The 19,668-nt window shown below is 39.0% G+C and overlaps 1 protein-coding gene across 1 annotated transcript in view; it reads left to right on the top strand.

Annotated features, from left to right (window-relative positions):
• COMMD10 (COMM domain containing 10) overlaps positions 1 to 19,668 on the top strand; it is a 158,549-nt gene that overhangs the window by 84,467 nt on the left and 54,414 nt on the right. The gene's annotated exons all lie outside the window — the stretch shown is intronic.

Consider the following 19,668-nt stretch of genomic DNA (forward strand, 5'->3'; position numbering starts at 1 on the left):
TTGATTTGTAATTTTAACTATTATGCAATATTTTTATTATTGAAAGAAAAACTATCACATCATTTTTAATTATTGTAAAGTATCAACATAGTTTACATCAAGGAAAAAATTGGAATTTTTGCAACTTTTATTAGTGGTATTTCCTAAAGATTATTTTACAACACAAATTATTTATATTAATATAAAGGAGAGAAAACAGATGAGTTTAACTACAAAAAGCATGTGTAAATAGTTATGTTAATCAGAAAATTTGGTCTTGTCTTTTTAGTACAAGAATAAGACAAATCGGGGATGGAGCAATAGCACAGCGGGTAGGGCGTTTGCCTTGAGTTCGAGTCCCAGCATCCCATATGGTCCCCTGAGCGCCACCAGGAGTAATTCCTGAGTGCAGAGCCAGGAATAACCCCTGTGCATTGCCGGGTATGACCCAAAAAGCAAAAAAAAAAAAAAGACAAATCTCTTTTATGGCAAAATTCAAAAAAATCTTCAAATTATTAGATTTCGTATATATATATATATATACACATATATATGTAAAAATCTAAGACTTTTTCCACCAAATTATTACAGAAACCATAGTAAAATGATAAATTTTAAACATATTCAGCATAGAACTTTTAAAAATGGTTATAAATTAAATATAATGGTTCTATAGTTTATTCAAGTTTTAGTATCATCTGTAATTTCTACTCTGTCTACATTTTGGAAAAAGGTATCTATTCATTTTTTCCTCCATGTTTTTTGTTTTGTTGTTAAGTTTTACAAGTGCTTTTTACATACTGGATATTAACACTTTGTCAGATGAGTGGAGATCAAATATTTGGGGATGCTTTTTATTTTAGTCATTTCTTTTGCAATGCAGAAGCTTCTTAACCTAATATAGTCCTACTTGTTTAAAAATCAGTCATCCTTAATAGTAAACTCTTTGTAAATATTGACTACTGTTTGGATTTAGGTTATTTTATCAATTTTGACTATTAAGAACAGTCTTATCTTGTAGGGGTTCTAAGGAAAACTTGCTAATTAAAGCAGAACATAGATTTCTGAATAAATGGACCCAACTTGCCAAACAAAGCCAGTGTTTCTTTATTTGGGACTTTAGGAATAGGTACTGGGACTTGCCATAGGAGCTTCTCACAGATTTGACACATATTTTCAGAAAACCAGGAAAGTGGAACCACATTTTAGGAAACAATCTTTTGTTGAGTCAGATACAAGAAAATTTAGGCCTTGTGTGAGAATCCTTCAGGGTCAGTCTTTAGCACTTATTTCAACCTATATAAAAAATTCCAGCTAGCTTTGATTAGGGCTTAGATGCTTTCCCCCACATAAATTTTCTTACAGTTCATAAACTAAACTGGGGCCAGAGAGCTAGTCCAGTGGGTATGGCACTTGCGTTGCCTGAGGCTGACTTGGATTCAATCCCTGACACCTGTCGGGTCCCCCTGCTGAGCACCACCTGTGCTTACTAAACTGTTTCCAGTAGTTTACTAAACTGTTTCTTAAAATGCACATGCTGAAGCCCTGAACTCTAGTGTGGTTATATTTAGAGATAGAGCCTTTAAAGAGGTGATTAGGGTTAAATGAGACCATACTGGTGACCTCCTTATAAAATAAGGAAAAGATGTGAGGAATCCAAGTGTAGAGAAAAGACCATGTAAGGACACAGCAAGAAGGCAGCCACCTGCAAGTTGAGGAGCAAGGCCTCAGTCAGCGTAAGTCGCCCTGCTTGTATCTTGGACTCCAGCTTCCTACCACAGCTGTGAAAAGTAAATTTTTGTTGTGTAAACCAATCTGTGGTGTCTCTGTTTTGAAAGGTCCAAGAAACATACAAAGATTTGTGCTTTTTAAAACAACAACAAGAACAACAATAATGTTAGCAGAATAATAACTCCTTAGAATACGCAGTACTAATCCCTGAACCCTGTAACTGTATCAAAAGGGGTGTGTATGTATGTGTTTGTGTATGAGAGAGAGAGGAGAGAAGAGAGTGGGAGAGGAGAGAGGGAGAGAGAGACAGAGAGGTAAAGAAAGAGAGAGGGAGGGAGGAGAGAGAGAGAGAGAGGTAAAGAAAGAGAGAGGGAGGGAGGAGAGAGAGAGGGGGGGGGGAGGGAAAGGAGAGAGATTTACTTGATCTTGATATAACCTTAGGGAGAGAGATTTACTTAAGAATCTTGATATAACCTTAGGGGTAGATCATCCTAGCTAGGCTAACTCAATCACAAATATTCTTGTATGTGAGATTTGACTCAGACAGTGTTGACAGGCCCTCTAAGCTAGAGCCTGGAGACGTAGGGCCACAAATGAAGGCACAATGGCATCAGCTCAAAGCTGGAATAAGCAAGAGGAAGCAAATTACTGGAGGGAGCACATCTCTGCTGATGCTTGATTTGACCAACTGGAATTGTTTTAAGACTTTCTGAGCAAATAAATTTCTGTAGTATTAAGCTTTCAGTCACATTTGTTGTAATTTGTCATAGCAGTCATAGGAAACAAATAATTTCATATACTTTGGGGCATCTGTCGATGGAAGTGATACTGTGTGGTATTTGCTTCTGTTTTGTGAAGTGATAAGTTCATCGATTATTATTGAGGCATAGGGCCTCATTCTTGGATAAAATCTGCTTAGTCCTGGTATTTTTTACTTTATTCTTGGTCACCTCATCAGTTATCTCATTCGTGGGCAAACTGCGTAGTACTGGCATTTAAAAAAAAATTACCATTCAATTTGATGTTATTTTATAATTACTTACAATTTTTTTTCTGTATTAAAGAATGAAATTGGACTCCAGCTTTCCTTTTCAAATACAATTTTTGTAAGTTTCAGTTTTAAGGTTATATTAAATTTCCAGCTGGAACTCGTGCCAGCTGGAACTCAAACTATGCCTGTAGTTTCAAACATGAAACCTACCTGTGAGAGGCAGCTAACTTGGGAACTAAGACAGTTTAAACAGGAGAAACATTATGAACGGGCTGGTTGACAAAAAGGTATCCAAAAGTCATGTACAATTAAAGCTTAATTCGGTTTTACAGTCCCTGGCAGGGACCTAAATCCTGTACTCATTGTGTTCTTCAGGAGTGAGGATATTGTCAGACATCACTTGGGAACTGAGGCCCTCTAAGCTCCTCCTATGGTGTCATAATAGATGACTGAGAGTCATTGTGTTTATCGTCACCTTGTGATTCATTTTATTTGTCTTGTGTTTGGAGGTATGGGCATTAGAGAATTGGGAGCTTTGGAGGTAATAGGGAATTAAATGCATTGTTCAGTTTCTGACCTTGTGACCTTGAATTCTTTGTGACAGAAAAAAAGGGTGGAGTTCTTACTAAGAACCTGTGAACACATAAATGTACCAGAAGTAGTATTTAAACAGTGAATGTAAAAAATAAAACCAGAAAATACTTCTGTTATTCCATATTTTCTGAAATACTTTGTCTCATAAATACTTATGAAAACACCCTATCTAAATCACCAGCTGAACAATTATGTTTTGACATTTGTGGTATCTTTGGTCATTAATATTCTTTAGCAAAAATAATAAGTGCTTTAATCTTTATACCGCAGGAAACTATAGTGGGTTAAAAATTTTTTTTAAGAAAGGACTCACGAGATTACAGTGGGTTTTAAAATAAGTATTTTTTAGAAAGGGCTGACTGAAATCATCCTTCATCTTACAGCAGAGAATAGCCATGGTTATACAGTTGCTCATGTTTACATAGCTAGTCATAGATTCTTGGTATGGATTTTTGTATTCAAGATCCTCTAGAAATTCTAAGAAGAAAAATATAGATCTATAGCACTAATTACTGATATTTTACTTCGAAGAAATTATAGAAACCTGATTCTCTGACTGTAGGCTTATGCATGTTAGAGTATTGTTTAAAAAATTACAAGATAGTTCCATTTTTATCCAGTTCTTAATTTTTAAATGAGTATTTTCAATTTAGTAAACTAATATTGAGCAACCCTGCTCATTGTTTTGAATAATATAGGTATTTTTTGGAGAGGGCAGGGTTTTTTTGTTTTGCCTATATTTATGGACCACACATGGCTGTGATCAGGGCTTACTCCTGGTTCTATGCTCAAGGATCACTCCTGGCTATATGGAGTACTGGGGATTGAACTCCGGTATGCCTGTGTAAGGCAGATGCCCTACCTGTGGTATTACCTCTCTAACCCCAGGGGACGTTTGTGTTTTGGGCCCCACGCTGTAGTACTCAAGGCTTCTCCATAGTTCTGGGGGTGCAGCAGGAGGGTGAGGGCAGTTTCTCCAGGGATCATGGAGTATCAGAGAATAAGCCTGGGCTCCTGCTTGCAGAGCATTTTTTCAACAGGCTGAGCTTTCATTCAGACCCAGATGTTATGTTTTGATTTTAGCTACTGTTATTATTTTTTTTCAAGTAGGTAATAAGTGAGGGAGAAAATGAGGGTGAACTTTTGGAGTCCTGTGTTCATGTCACCAGATCATTTGTTTCCAGGGAAAAATTAAGCAGGTAGATGAACAGCAGTTCGAACAAGGGGTGGGGTGAGAGGAACTGAGATGCATAGAGCTGTCCATGTTGTTTTGTTAGGAAATGACTGTGAGTCAACATGGGTACAGCAGCCAGTGTGGATGCATATGGTTCATTCCAGATGGACTTGAAGAGATGATTCCGGGGAAGTAAGGAAGGGGCAAAAAACACAATTAGGTAATTGTGACATCTTACTGTCTTGAGATAGTTAAGTCCAAATTAAATCCTTCTCTCATGAAAATATTCCCAATGTTGAAAAGAATAAATAGTAGGACAGCTTACATAGACCTTAAGCAAAGCACTTTTGACTATTGGAATTAAATTTTAATAGGCTAAGTGGAAGTCTACTCATCCTGAAATCTTTCTTGATAAAAACATGACAACTTGTAATATTGGCTTGAGTTGTTTTGGAGAACAGTTATAGTTTCTGTACCAAATACTTATCAGATTCTTATATTCCAACTGATATTAAGCAGACTCATTGGCTCGTCTCATTTAATGGGACTGTGTTTTCAGAAATAGAATAGAATCTGCTTGTAGTCATAAAGTTGACATAGTGTTTTATGAGGGAATTTGATGTTCTAGTCAGGAACATGAGACTGGACAGAAACATAATCTTAGAAGAAATGATCTCAGTTACTCATTTAGGCGTTTTGATCACAAAAGAATCTAGAATTCAAAGAAAAACATTTAAACTCTTAAAATGTTATTATGTTACTTGTCATGTTCATACCGCTCTTGATTAGATAACATAGTTAATATTTTTACTTAATAGTATTCTGTGTTTAGTTTTTTTTTCTTATTTCAAGTTGACATCCCTTTCCATTTTTTGCTGCCCTTCTGAACACTGTGTATTGCAAGTCTTTTTAGAAATCAGGTATTCCTATAGTAAATGATATTTTTCTCAACAAGGGTAAATTGTGAGAGAATGAGATTGGATTTACCTTAGAAATGTAAGTGCACTTCTTTTAAAATTTATTTATTTAAATTTGGTGCCTGTTCGAGCAAATAGATGAACAACAGGACGACAGTGCTACAGTGATTGTGAATTACAAAGTTTCAAGATTATTTATGATTTAGTCCTGGGAGTATAATGTTTGAGCACCAATCCCTTCATCAGTGCCTACTTTTCTCATAAGTGTACTTCTGATTATTCAGTAATAAGAACTAAAAAAAACCTTAAATTGATATATTAGATAAAAGAGTTTTAATGACCCAGCACTATGTGATGTAAAATATTTTGTCAATATGCTGTCCATATTTTACCTGAATGTCACTTATCCCATAAATATTTGCCTAGTTCCAGACTTAGCACTAGAAACTCTACTAGGCTCTCCGCATATATTTGCAAATATTTTGGTGAATTAGACATGTTGCATCTGTAATTAGAGATTTTAGAAATTCTAAGAAAGGGGAAGTTTCTAATGTGTCCAAAATGCACTTAGAAAGATCCAGCTGAGATGTGAGCTGAAATTGGAAGGTTAACGCAATCTGGAGAGAAAGGGTTTGGAGGTAGTATGATAGACGGGGGGAATAATGTGTTCAAACACCAGAAGAAACTATTCTGTACATTAGTGAAGACTGCAAGATGTTTAGTCTCAAGGAATGGATTTAGTGGGATGAGGTGATGTCTGACTAGAAAAATTCAAAAGACCATACTTGAAGTCATCTGATTCAAGCACACACTATAGCTTTAAGAATGTAGATATTTAGTATTCCTTGTATGATTTCTTCAGTATAAGTACTGAACTCATTTTTCTGGTTTTTTTTTTGGGGGGGAGGTTGTTGTTAGGGAAAACATGTATTGGAAGTACCATTGTAACTTAATGTAAATGGTTTTACTACTATTTTTTTGCTGTACTTTATTCATGTACAACATTTAAAACCATGATTGGGTTTGTTCATTTAACTATGATCTGTTCTATACTTAAGTTCAAGTCCTTATAGAAACTGAATTTGGATGTTTAATTGAGAAACCAGTAATTTTGTACTGAGAAATAGTTCATAATGCTTTTGAGATTTTTCAAATTAGAATATATCATTGATGACTTTTTATTGCTTAATGGTATTCTTTTGTGTAAATATATCCTATTTAGTGAACCATAAGCATTTGAACATTTTCTTTTATTTACTTATTTAATTATCTATTTTTTAAAAATTTATTTCATTTTTTAAAATTTTTAAAATTATTTTAATGTAGGAGTATTTCTATTTATTCAGCCATTGATTAGGCTGATTGAATTTGGCATGAACTCCACCTTACTTTTCTTTTTTCTTTTTTTATATATTTATTTATTGAATCACCATGAGAGCAGTTACAAAACTTTTGGGTTTAAGTCTTGGTCATACAATGATGAAACACCCGTCCCTTCACCAGTGTCCATTTTCCACCACCAAAAACCCCAGTATGCCCCCTATCCCAAACCCTTCCCCTACCTGTGGGGCAGATGATTTCCACATTACTCTCTTTCTACTTTGATTATATTCAATGTTTCAACACCAGACCCACCATTATTATTTGGGCTTTTACCCCAACACTCAGATCTGCCGAAAAAGCAACCGTAGACATTTTCTTTTCTATTGCTGGTTATGAAAAACATATAATGTCATGCGACCGCAGTAATGGCCACACAATTTTGGAATTCTGAAATTTTAACAATTAAATATGAAGGAATTTCTACCAAAACCTGCTGGGTTCTGAGATTTGTTCCTGAGTCTCTGGGTCAAGGCTGTTAAGCGCTTGATCAGGAACTAGGGAGGCCATTCGTGGCAGTGACTTGGGAGTCTCCTTGGGGCGGGAAGGAAAGGGCTGGTTACACCCCCATCCCATGAGACCCCATGTGTCTCATAACTGCGGACCCAAACCTTATTGTCCAATGGCCTCTGGAGGATGGCAGCCACCAAGCCCCCAGGGGGAACAGGCCAAGGAACGAAACCTATACCCACCTGGCCTAGCCCGGCGCCAGTAACCTGCTGTGGGGACTGGACGCATTTCTGCCAAAAGCCAATGGGTTCCAAGATTTGTTTCTGAGTCTCTTGGATCATGGCCGTTAAGCAGCTTGATGAGGAGCCAGAGTATCATAGTGGGCGGCAACTTGGAGTCTCATTGGGGTGGGGAGGAAATGGCCAGCTCCACCTCCATCCTATGAGACTTCACATGTCTCATACTGTGGGCTCAAATCTGACTGTCCACCGGCCTCTGGAGGATGGCAGCCACCGAGCCACCAAGAGGGAACAGGCGGAGGGACAGCACCCTTTCCCCACTGGGGTGGCCTGGTGCTGGTAACCTGCTGCAGGAACTGGACACATTTCTGTCAAAAGCCACTCGGTCACGAGATTTCTTTCTGAGTCTCTGGGATTATGGTCTTTAAGCAGTATGATCAGGAACCAGAGAGGCCTTGCCACCAATTATATAACTGAGCCAGAGGTAGTTTGTGGGTGCATCTCCCACATACCTAACTTTTGGCCCTTTACTTTCTTGGTAAACATGGCCCCAAGTTGTTGGAATCTGGACAAAGACATAGCAGCAATTTGGGGGTATCAAGAAGTATGAAGGCACCATCAGGCTGCTGATGCACTCACCTCAAAGGTACAGATTGCTGCTGGCGGTACCAGGCCCCAACATTTGGACATTTTCAAGTTTAGGAATATTAAAGATCATGCATCCGTGAACATATGTTGTATAAGTTTTTGTATGAAAATGTTTTTATTTTTTTGTATTACTAAGGCCTACAAGTAGAAATATACCACATAGTTTATATTTTTAAGAAATCAGGGCTAGAGAGATAGTACAGCAGGTTAAGCCTTTACTTGCAAACACCTGACTTTGATCCCTGGCACCCCTAAACTGGGCCAGGAGTGTAGTCAGATACCTTGAATATGCTGGGTGTGCCCCCACACTCTCACCCCTCACAAAAAATAAGAGACAATAAATTGCTAAACTAAACTTTTCCATATTATACAATTTAGCATTCCCACAGTGAAGTATGAGTTCAGGTTCTCCTGCACACTGGCTGCCAACTTTGTGATTGTTGTTTACTACTATATGTGTATTGGTATCATTGTGGTTCTAAGTTTGCATTTCCTTATGACTAATGGTGTGGGGGGCTGGAGCAATAGCACACCGGGTGGGGCATTTTCTTTGCTCGAGGTTGACCCGGCCTACCTGGGTTTGATTTGTCCGCCCCTCTCGGAGAGTCTGGCAAGCTACTGAGAGTATCTCACCCGCACAACAAAGCCTGGCAAGCTACCCGTGACGTATTCGATACGCCAAACACAGTAACAAGTCTCACAATGGAGACGTTACTGGACCCACTCGAGCAAATCAATGAACAATGGGAGGACAGTGGTGTAGGGCTATTTTCATTTGTCATTTCATATTTTAAATCTGCCATGATATGTCTGTCAAATATCTTGCCATTTTTTATAGTGGTATTTGTCTTCTTATTGCATGACTCATTGCGCTCCTTATATGTCCTAGATTTTTTTATAAGTCTATAGATGTTTTAGTCTGTGGCTTGAGTTTTCTTTGTGATTTCTTCTCAAGAGTGGAAGTCAGGAAAATGAGAAGGGGATCTCCCCTACCGCGCAGGGACTGCACAGTGCCTGCACAGTGCCAAGGGTAGGACTCAGAGGTCTCACACGTGTAAGTCATGTGCTGAGTCAGCTCAAAGTGGGGGACCTTTGAGCCATTGCTTTTGGCCTAGAAAGTTTTAATTTTAATGGACTAATTTATCACAGAAAAAAAATTATTCCTTTGCTGTCACATCTAAGAATTCTTTGTCTAGCATTACGTAAAAAAGATTTTTCTCCTTGAAGCATTAGAGAGGAAAGAGATGTCTTTCAAGGAGTCCTATTAGAGTGAGCTCTCATAGCTGCTGGTCTGTCGCCACGTAATTGTCTTGGTATGTGTGTGTGTGAAGCAACATCTAAAGTCAATTTGTCATTAATGGAAAGGCATATTTTTGGACACTGATCAATAATACATTTCTTTGATTACTGAAGCTTTATAGCATTTTTTTGGATTATATAATTCCGTCTGCTTGTTGTTTGTTGGATTATTCCTTCTGTTTAATCTTTGTCAAATTTATTTTGCATACTTTGTAGTCTTGCAATTTCATATGTAAATTATATTTGGCTTGTCAGTTTTTGATTGTTTGTTTGTTTGTTTTGGGGGGACCACACCTAGAAATGCTCAGGGCTTACCCCAGCAATTACTTCTGGCTGATTTGGGGGAATATATGGTGTGGTAGGGGTTTAACCTGGATTGGCCATGTGCAAGGCAAACACCCTACCCATTGTACTATCTTTCCATTCCTGACTTATTCATTTCTACAAAATTCTTACTGGTATTTGATACAGATTGTTTCCTGTGGATGAAGTTGACAGAATTTTTTTTCAGTATTGAGTCTTCTAGTCTATAAACATAGAATTTATCTCCATTTATTTACATTTTCTTTACATTCCCGTAGTGATAGTTGCTAGTTTTCATTGAATAGGACTGTGTTTCTGTTGCTAAATTTATGTTAAAGATTATTTATTTTTAAGTCCTTAAAACTTTCACTTTTGTCAATTTTACTTTATTGTTGGCAATAAATACAAATACAATTAAGTTTTAATATCAGTGCTGTAACCTGTGACTTAGTGTGCTTATCCTAGTAATTTTAGTACTAGGGAGTTTTACTATTTTCTAAGGGATCATGTAGTCTAAGAATATAGCCATCTTCTTTTCAGATCAATTTGCTTTTATTCACTTATTTTTTGTTTTGTTTTATTGTCCACCTAAATTGATCACTTACTTGATCACTAGACATCCCATTACTCATGGATTTGCTCGAGTAGGTGCCAGTAACGTCTCCATTTGTCCCTGTCATGTGCTAGTGTAGCCCAATGATGTCTGCTTGTTCTAGGAACACAAAGAGCCTCAAACCAATAGTTGAGGGTCTTGACAAAGAAGTCTGACCATCTCGTAGGTGGGCAGCCATCCAGTCTTTTGATGTCCCCTGGAATTCAGTCGGTAACAGCTCTAGTCCAGTGGTCATCTCCAAATCTCATTACGTGTCCAGCCCATCTGATTTTCAATACCTTGGCAAACGAGACAGCGTCCCTGGTTCTTGACCGTCAATGGAGGTCGGAACTCCAGATTCTTTCTCTCATTTGAGTGAAACGTGATACTCCAAGCATAGCTCTTTCGATTCCTCTTTGGGAGAATCAAATAGCGTTCTCATCTTGTTTTTGTAGGGCCCAGGTCTCTGAGGCGTATGTTAGTGCAGGAAGAACAGTGGAATCGAAGAGATATGCCTGGAGCCGGAGGTTCTTCGTCCTCTTAGCTATTTCTTCCATGCTCTTGAAGGCGTTCTAAGCCACTCTCTTCCTTCTGCACAACTCAGGTGCCAGGGCATTCGTCATGTTGACTTCTCGACCTCAGTACACATAACTGTTGCATTAGGAGATGGTCATTCCATTGAGAGCAAATGGAACATCAGGAGCAAGACTGTTTCACGTAAACATTGTCTTCATGAGATTCAGCTGGAGTACAACTTTTCCACACTTACAGTCGAAGTTGGCCAGCATTTGTGCTGCTTGGCTAATGTTTGGTGTTATTAGAATGATGTCATCAGTGAAGTGGAGGTGATGTGGTTGCCTATCTTTCTTCACTGTCTTCGTCTATCTTCACTCTCATTCCTTCCCATTCCAGTCATCGCATGATGTTCTCGAGGGTGGCACTGAAGAGTTTTGGTGGAATGGTATTACCCTGCCAAACCCCTCTCTTGACATCAATAATCACCTCCCTGTAGAATGGTGAGATCTTGGCAGTGAATCCACAATACAGCTCACGGTGGATCCTGATGTATTGAGTTTGAATGCCCTGATTGGCTAGGGCTTCGATGACCACTTCTGTCTCAACATAATCAAAGGCCTTCTTTAAATCAATAAACGTTAGACAGAGCTGCATCTTGAACTCCTGAGAAACCTCAGTGAGCTTGGTTATCGTGTGGATATGGTCGATGGTGCTGAATCCTTTGCGGAACCCGACTTGCTCGCATGGTTGTCCTTCATCTAGTGTTCTGCCAATCCTATTCAGGATGACTCAGGTGAATGGCTTGTAGATGGCAGACAATAGGCAGATCGGGTGATAGTTGCCAATGTCGTGGGGATGTCTCCCTTCTTGTACAGTAGTACAGTCCTGCTGGTTTTCCATTGGGACGGAACCTTGCATTCAGACAGGTAGCATGAGCCAGGAGTAACCCCTGTGCATCACTGGGTGTGACCCAAAATGCGCAAAAAAAAAAAAATCGCCAACAATGATCTTGTAGAAGGTATAGTCTTCTTTATAGAACTTCTCCAGCTCCATGTAGAACTACTCAATTTCTCCTTCATCATAATTGGATGTTGGTAGACAGTGAAGATAGAAACTGCCGGCAGTGAGTCACATCTATTCAAGTATAATCGTCTGATTCAGGTTGTTAGGCATTTGAATGAATCAGTGCTCAAGGCCAAGTTCATGTTGACAAGGACACCGACACCACCGACACCTCTTTTGTCACACATTCCGAGGAACAGTTCTTCTCTAGTCTTGGAAACAGCATGAAGTGTTTGATGCCTTCTTGTCTCGGTCACACCAATGATGTTGCACTTGATCTTTCGTGCTTGTACCATCAGGTCCTCAATGGATGCATCTGATGCCAGCAAACGTGCATTGAAAGTACAGACAGTTATTTTTGTCTTTCTTCATTTTGGCAGCCTAGTTGAGCCTTGAGATTTTATCAGCCTCTACTTCCACATCCTTCTCAACACTGCTGTATTGGTGGCTCTTTCAGGGGCAGGGGAATGAGACCCATTGTACTTACTGGTTTTGGCATATCAAATACACCACAGACAGCTTACCAGGCTGCGTGGTGGTGGCTGGTAGTGGGGGTAGTGGAGGTAGTGGAGGTCCGCTGGTGAGGTATTTATCTGGTATCGGTAGGGTGGGTCTTCTGTGCATAATCCAATCTCTGGGTCGCTGGCCACCTAGAATTCTCACCTAAATTGCTGTGTTGAATATAGATCACTGGAGCACATTTCCTTACCTGGGTCTAAAATCTGTATGTAAATTATAGGTAAAGGATGGGGGGTTCATGGTGTCTGTGTGTGTGAGAGAGAGAGAGACAGAGAGAGAGAGAGACAGAGAGAGACAGAGAGAAGCAACATAGTTTTTATTGAACAACAGTTGCTCAGGAAGACATGAGGAAGAGAAAGAGAGGAATATATGTTTAAGAGAGAACACAGGCTTCTCCAGAGTGGGGAAAAAGCAAGTAAAGAGACCTGCAAGAGCAAGGAAGAAAACAACAAATAGACAAAGGAGAACAGTGACTTGGAAGAGTGAGCCAGTAGTTCATGATTAAATATAATATTAGTTAAGGCTCTTTTATTGCTCTTTGTGGAAGTTCTCTTCCACAGCTACCTAACTTGTCAGATATTTGTTTTTTATTAAAGATGATTTTGTTTTATATTGAGATTGCTATTATATCAGATCATGTAATAAAAATTGATATGATGTAACTACTATTGGATTAGCTTCTGTTAGTGATTAAGTTTTATAGACTTCAGTTTTGGAGTAATTTCTGTCTTTTTTTTAAAAAAAAATACCAAGTTTCTACATATAGACCCTTTCTCTTTTAATGATTTCTTCTGTTACTAACATTTTGCTTACTGTGACATATTTATCACAGTTGAGGAAGGGATCTTACGTTATTATTCTTATTTTTTGTGCTATACCTCTTGGTTCTTGGGGCTTATTCTGTGTCACTGAGACTGAAGAACGCCCCTTAGCTTTCCTTGGCCTGCAGTTCTGTTGGCTTCACAGTCTGTTTTTGTTTATCTGAATAAGACCTTGTTTTACTTTTATTTTTGATGGATAGGCTACTTGGAAATGGAATTCTTAATTTCTGTACTTTGAATATGCTGTTTCAGTGTCTTTGATGTTATCTAAAGGTCTTTTAGCTATCGTGGAATTTCCCCTTAATGGAATTTCCCTGGTTCCATTGATTGTTTCCAAGATTTTTTTTTTAATCTTTGGCTTTCAGCGGTTTAGCCATGTTGTTTCTGGTATAATTTTTCCTTATGTTTCTCCTGCTTAGATTTTATTAGATTTCTTCTGTCTTTTTTCTCCTTCTTCCACCCTCTCTTTTTAAATTAGTTGGATGTTTTAAATACTTGTTCTAAGTCATACCACTTTTTCTAAGTGGCCTTTTGAGTATGCTGGGACTTGGATATGTATACTTATATATATTTACATAATATATTTACTTAATAGAGTTTTCTCCGGCTGGTGGTTGGGTTGAAGATGGTGGTACACAGGATCATTCCCAATGATACTTGACCCAGAAGTTTGGGCCTGATGGTTTGGGTGCTCAGCTTGGTTATGTTTGTGTTGTTTGGGCCTGTAGGTGCTCAGGGGCTGCCTGTAGTGCTGGGGGCAGCGGGTGCATGGTACCTGGGGTCCAGCTCAGGGCACTATGCATGGAAGGCTTGTGCTCTACCACTTGAACTCTCTCCCCGCTCTTTAACAGTGTCTTAATGTTTGTCAAGGTAGGAACTAGAATTTCTTTCTTCATTTCCTCTTCATTTTGATTCCCCATCTGTCCATTTAATTCTTTGCATCACTTCTCTCTCTAAACTCTTTCGAATCTCTCCTCACCTTTTTCTATCTACGGCCACCTGTTTCAAAGTATCCTCTTATTTAACCCTCTGATTCTCACTGTACCCACCATTAGTTCATTCCACACAAGTTAGTTGATTTTCTTAAAATATTAATTGAGTCTGGATCAGTCTCTGCCCCCGCGCCTCGGTGTTCCTTCCCGGAGTCCCTTGGAGAAGAGCGGGTTGAGCTTTCCTCCCCGCCCCGGCCAGGGCTACGGCAGCCGGAGACCTCCAGGACCAGCCACCACCATGCTGAGACCACTCTCCGCACACCTGAAGGTACTGGCAGAGGGACAAAACCACGCGGGTTCCGGGGCCGAGACCTCCAAGCCTACTCGAATTGGAGTCGAGCATCTTCCACCCAGATCCTCCAAATTCCAGTAGGCGGGGGTCACACCCACCACCTGGCCCCCTGGCGCCGTGTAATCCCATCAGCGGCCAAGACTCAGAGACTATAAAATCCAGATCCCGGAACCGCGCGGCCGCATTTGCGGCCGCGCGACATCTTATTATCTCATTCCTACTTTGGACAAACTTGCAGGCTGTCGAATGTAGCCTGCCCACAGGGCAGAGTCTGGCAAACTCCCCGTGGCCTACCAAATATGCCAAATACCAGTAACAATGATGGGTCTCATTCTCCTAAAGAGCCCTGAATATAATCTCAGGGCTAGGATGAAAGAGACGTTACTGGGGCCTGCTCGAGGCAATCGACGATTAACAGGATGATGAAATGAAAAAAAAAATGAAAAATTAATTGAGTCACATTCTCTGCTTAAAACACTGCAGTTAAGTTTCCATTTGACCTTGTCTAGATGGGCCCAACTCCTCGTCCTTTCATCTGATCTCATTCTTTGACCACAAACGCAAAATGTATTTGTAGTTCCTCACACACTGTGATTTTCCTGCTGCAGGTTTCTCTTCATGTGGTTTTTCACCTGTCTGGAACTCTTTCTAGTTTTGCCCATAATTAACTCCTTCTCAACATGAATGTTCCAGCCTAGTTTCCTTTTGACCCTTTATAAAAACATTGGCTCCTCTGTAATAGCCATTCAGCTTTTACCAACTGCTTGAATGAAATATACAGTAATTTGGACAAGTAATATAATCTTAGAGTCCATGAAAGAAAAAGAGCCATCAAAGTGTAATTTTTTTCTAGTCTTGCATTTTAAATGTGGCCATAAATTGATTTAGCCACTAATAAATATGGTAATCAGTATGTAACATTAGTTTGCAAATGTGTTTTTAAAATTTCAGTGCTGATTCTTGTCAACTGAAATTTGATCTTGCTTGTCAAAGAATGAGATCAGATGGAGGATGAAGAGTTGGGTCCATCTAGACAAGGTAGAGGGAGACTTAGCTGAACTGTTTTAAGCAGAGAATGAAGTGACTCAAATGAGTTTGCATAAACTGACTTGATCATTTTGTCTTTGGTCATCTCTTTGGTGACATTTTGTGTCACGTGTGCTTACATTTACTCCTTATTTTGAGAAATTCATGCAGTCTATGTTCTGCAACATGCATACAGATAATTTTATCACCTAAGTAAGGGTTTTTTTTTTCTTTTTAATGTTTTTGGAACTTGCGAAGTGCACTTGATCTGATCTGACAGACAATCAGCTATCAGCCCATGGAGCAGAGATGAAGTAGTGAGATCTGTGTTCTCCTCCCTCCATGCACTGTAGCATGCGGAGTTCCTAAGTCAGAGGGGAAGCGAGGTCGGCCTGATAAGTGAGTGATAGGCCTGATAGGTGAGTGAGCTTTCTGTAGGATAGACAGAAGTGCATCCTGCTGCTGCCCTTGCAAACCAGGAGAGCAGATGTCAGAGGCAGCGTTTCTCAGCTAAGGACCATAAGACCCCCAGTAGATCCCCAGATTATTCCGCTGTGGAGCCACAAGTAAAAATCACATCAATGGTGGGAGAGAGGAGACACAGCACAAGACTAAGGAGCCAGCCAGTAGAAAGACGCCACAGGAAGAGAAAAGACCTTGAAGGATACCACTTGAAAAAAGCCAAGAAACACTGCATTAAAGTAGTAGACTCTCCATGCCTCTGAGCCAGGGGCACAGAAGAAATGCCAATACATGAAATGAAAGTGCAATTAGAAAAACTCTGAAAATGTTTCAAACTGTCAAAACTAACAAATTTTTAAGACAATAAGCTCCTATAATTTAGGAGTTAATAGACAGATATAACTACTGTTATTGTGAATTATATGAAATGTAAGTGCTGTTGGGAGTTAGCGTTCATTATTTAAAAATCACTGCTGTTTAGGGGCTGGAGTGATAGTTCAGCGGGTAATGAGCTTGCCTTGCACTTGACTGACTGGATTTGATTCCCCAGTACCCCAAATGGTCCCTCAAGCCCAACAAGAGTGATATCTGATCAGAGAGCCAGGAGTAAGTCCTGAGCACTGCTGGATATGGCCCAAAACACAGCACAAAACAAAAAACACCACTACTTAAGTAATTCAGTCGGCTGATAGGAATCCTTTTTTGTTTGTTTGTTTGTTTGTTTGTTTGTAGAAGACCTGAGACTTTACCTAGTTTTTTCCTTAAAGAAACCTATCGTTTTCTGGTTTTTTTTTTTTTTTTGGGCTTTTGAGGTCAAATTGGTGATACTCAGGAGTTACTCCTGCCTCTGCACTCAGGAATCACTCCTGGTACTGCTTGGGGCACCATCTGGGATATCGGGGATCGAACCCTGGTCGGCTGCATGCAAGGCAAACACCCTACCCACTGTACTATTGCTCCAGCCCCACTTCTCATTTTCTGTCAGCATGAAATGGATGCTTTATTAAAATGGAAGTAATGTAAATGAGTTTCCAATAAGTTGATTATGATTACCTCTCCTATTTTTCAGGCCACACTCAGTGATGCACAGGGTTTACTCCTGGCTCTTTTCTCAGGGGTTATTCTGGCAGTGCTCTGGGGACCATACGCAGAGGCATGGATTGAATATAGATGTGCAAGGCACAGCTTACCTATTACTCAATGTCTCTTGCTTTTTCAGTGCTTTTTAAATTTTCCTTCTGTCACAGTATCTTTGAAAGCCCCTTTAGTTTGCAATTTCTCAGTTACCGCCCACAAAGAATTTTTATTCGATTCATATTTCTTGTTAATTTTTGCAAAGAATAGTATTATCCTAGAAGTTCCACCATTTTGCCTTGCCTAATATGCGTCTCAGCTGCCTGTTCCCTTTTACATATTAGGAGTAGGAAATGTGGCCAGAAATACAAAGACCACCCCTTAAGTGACTTCACTCCTCCTCTCTTCATATCCTAAGGTATTAACTTCAGAATTTTCTTTTCCTTGTCTTATAGAGGGCTTAATTTTCTGGCTTGGATTGGTTATGCCAAGCATTAACAGCTTTTCAGTTTCTCAGTTCAGAAGCAAGGAATTTTAAAAAGTCCCTGTTGATGCCTTTCATCTTGAAAAAGACAAGTAGAAGGAATTAGTGTCTTTCACCCAGGGCCCTCAGTCTGTGTGTGCCACTGGGAACCAGACAGCATGTGTAGGTAAAATCACTGATCACAATACCATTCCTTTTTCACTCTGGTAATTTTAGCTCAACTAGGTCATATTCTAAATGTCAGCAAGGCAAGAGGGAATAAAATGTCATCAGAACAATACACATATGCTTACGTTTCAATAGAGCCTAGAGTCTTTATATAGGAATCAGTATTAATCAGGTTTTTCTTCTGATTTTTTCCTATAAATATGAATATCATCACTGCTACTGTTTCATAGGTGTTCATTTTGGCCTCATCCCCACTTTTCTTAAGTTAGAAAAGATCTCGATTTTGCTATTGAATGTTGGTACAGATAACAGTTTTTCAGTCAAATAGACAACTCGTTACAGTGGTTTGATTTCAAATGTTCCACCACTATACCTTTGAAAAACTGGGTCAGGAGAAATATAGCATAGTGTGCTGTGGGCCATAAAACTACCATCTTGAAGGCAAAAGTCATTTCTATTCTAGATCAGAGTTTTTATTGTTTAGAAAAAATGAAATTTTATTCATTATGGTTGATTTTGTAAGAAACAAAGTAGCTGTTAATTTTAATTTAGGTGAAATCATTAAGGTAAGGAAATAGCCACATCAATAATTTGTTTTCTTGGGGTGATTTTCTTATTTAAAAAAAAGAACTATAAATATAAAAGATGACTTGAAATAGGCTAGTCAGAGATAGGCTGCTTACTGTTTGTTTTCCCCCTTCAAAGTTTCAGTTAAACCTCAGTAGGTATTATAGACCTGCTGTGATTTTAAATGAATGTTTTCCTGGTTGCATAAACTGTGGTTTGTTGTGAAGTATATGTGGGATTATATATGACAATTAAATCTGGGTTTGATCTCTTCTCTCAAGCTTATTATAATAGAGCTTTTCGATCACTTTGGCCATCTCCTTGTTAATTTCATTATAATTTAGCATTCATGTTCAGGCTTTCACTACTTCTTCGTTCAGTTTAATTTTTCCGTATTGGCAAAGAAAACGTTTCTTCACAACTGAAAATAAACATTGAGACATAGTTTTATATTTGGAAACAATTTATTATGGGAAATACTGTTTTGATTTTGGTTCCTAGTTGTGTTAAGATTAAGGTAGATTATTTTGTCTTAATGTAGAATAAATATCAGCCCATAGTCATTACAATTTAAAGTAGAAGAGTTTCACAGGATCATCTATCTCACTTATCAGACTACCGGATGAAGAAATGTATTCTAGTGAAAGGGGAATGCCTGGATCATCCTTGACCCCAGTGTGAAGAGAGGAGACAGACATAAATCAAGGGGGAGAAGGCGAGAACAAGAAGATGGGTTAATAGGCATCAGGGCTTCTCTTATACCCATGATATGAGTGAGTGGTGTAATCATATATCTAAAACACAGACTCAACAGAACTAAAAACATGAGATCTAAGTGGCAGCCACTGAAACTTTGTAATGTGCCTATCAAGTTGACTGACAGGGGTGGAGTAGGGGTTGGAATGGGTAGAGAATATGGGAACACTGGTGAAGGGAATTTGACACTGATGGAGCGATTGGTGTTGAATTATTATATGCCTAAAATGCAACTATCGGTAACTTTGTAAATCATGGCTCTTTAATAAAAAGTTTCAAAAAATACAGTATGATAGTTTTATTTTAGAATAAACTAATTTGCTTTCTCATGTAGGCATAAACATGCTAATATGTAGCAGAGCATTAGTAAGTTATCTACTCGTTAAATGATTATTTTATTTTTTCACTATTTTTATTCCTGTTATGGAGCAAAAGCTACAAGCAGTTCACTTATTTTTTCCTCTCACTCAGGAAGAATCAGCAGTTAACTTATTTTTGAGATGGATTATTTGTTTTGAGTCGGGGGTAGACCAATAACTAAGCCTGCTGTATTTGAGGTTCAGCTCTAGGTGATGAGTATTCGGGTGTAATAAAACTCTCCACTTGAACTGGCATTGATTGTCATTGTTGTT

The sequence above is a fragment of the Sorex fumeus genome, unplaced genomic scaffold, assembly GCF_029834395.1.
Source record: "Sorex fumeus unplaced genomic scaffold, SorFum_2.1 ptg000051l, whole genome shotgun sequence".
Classification (NCBI taxonomy): Eukaryota; Metazoa; Chordata; class Mammalia; order Eulipotyphla; family Soricidae; genus Sorex; species Sorex fumeus.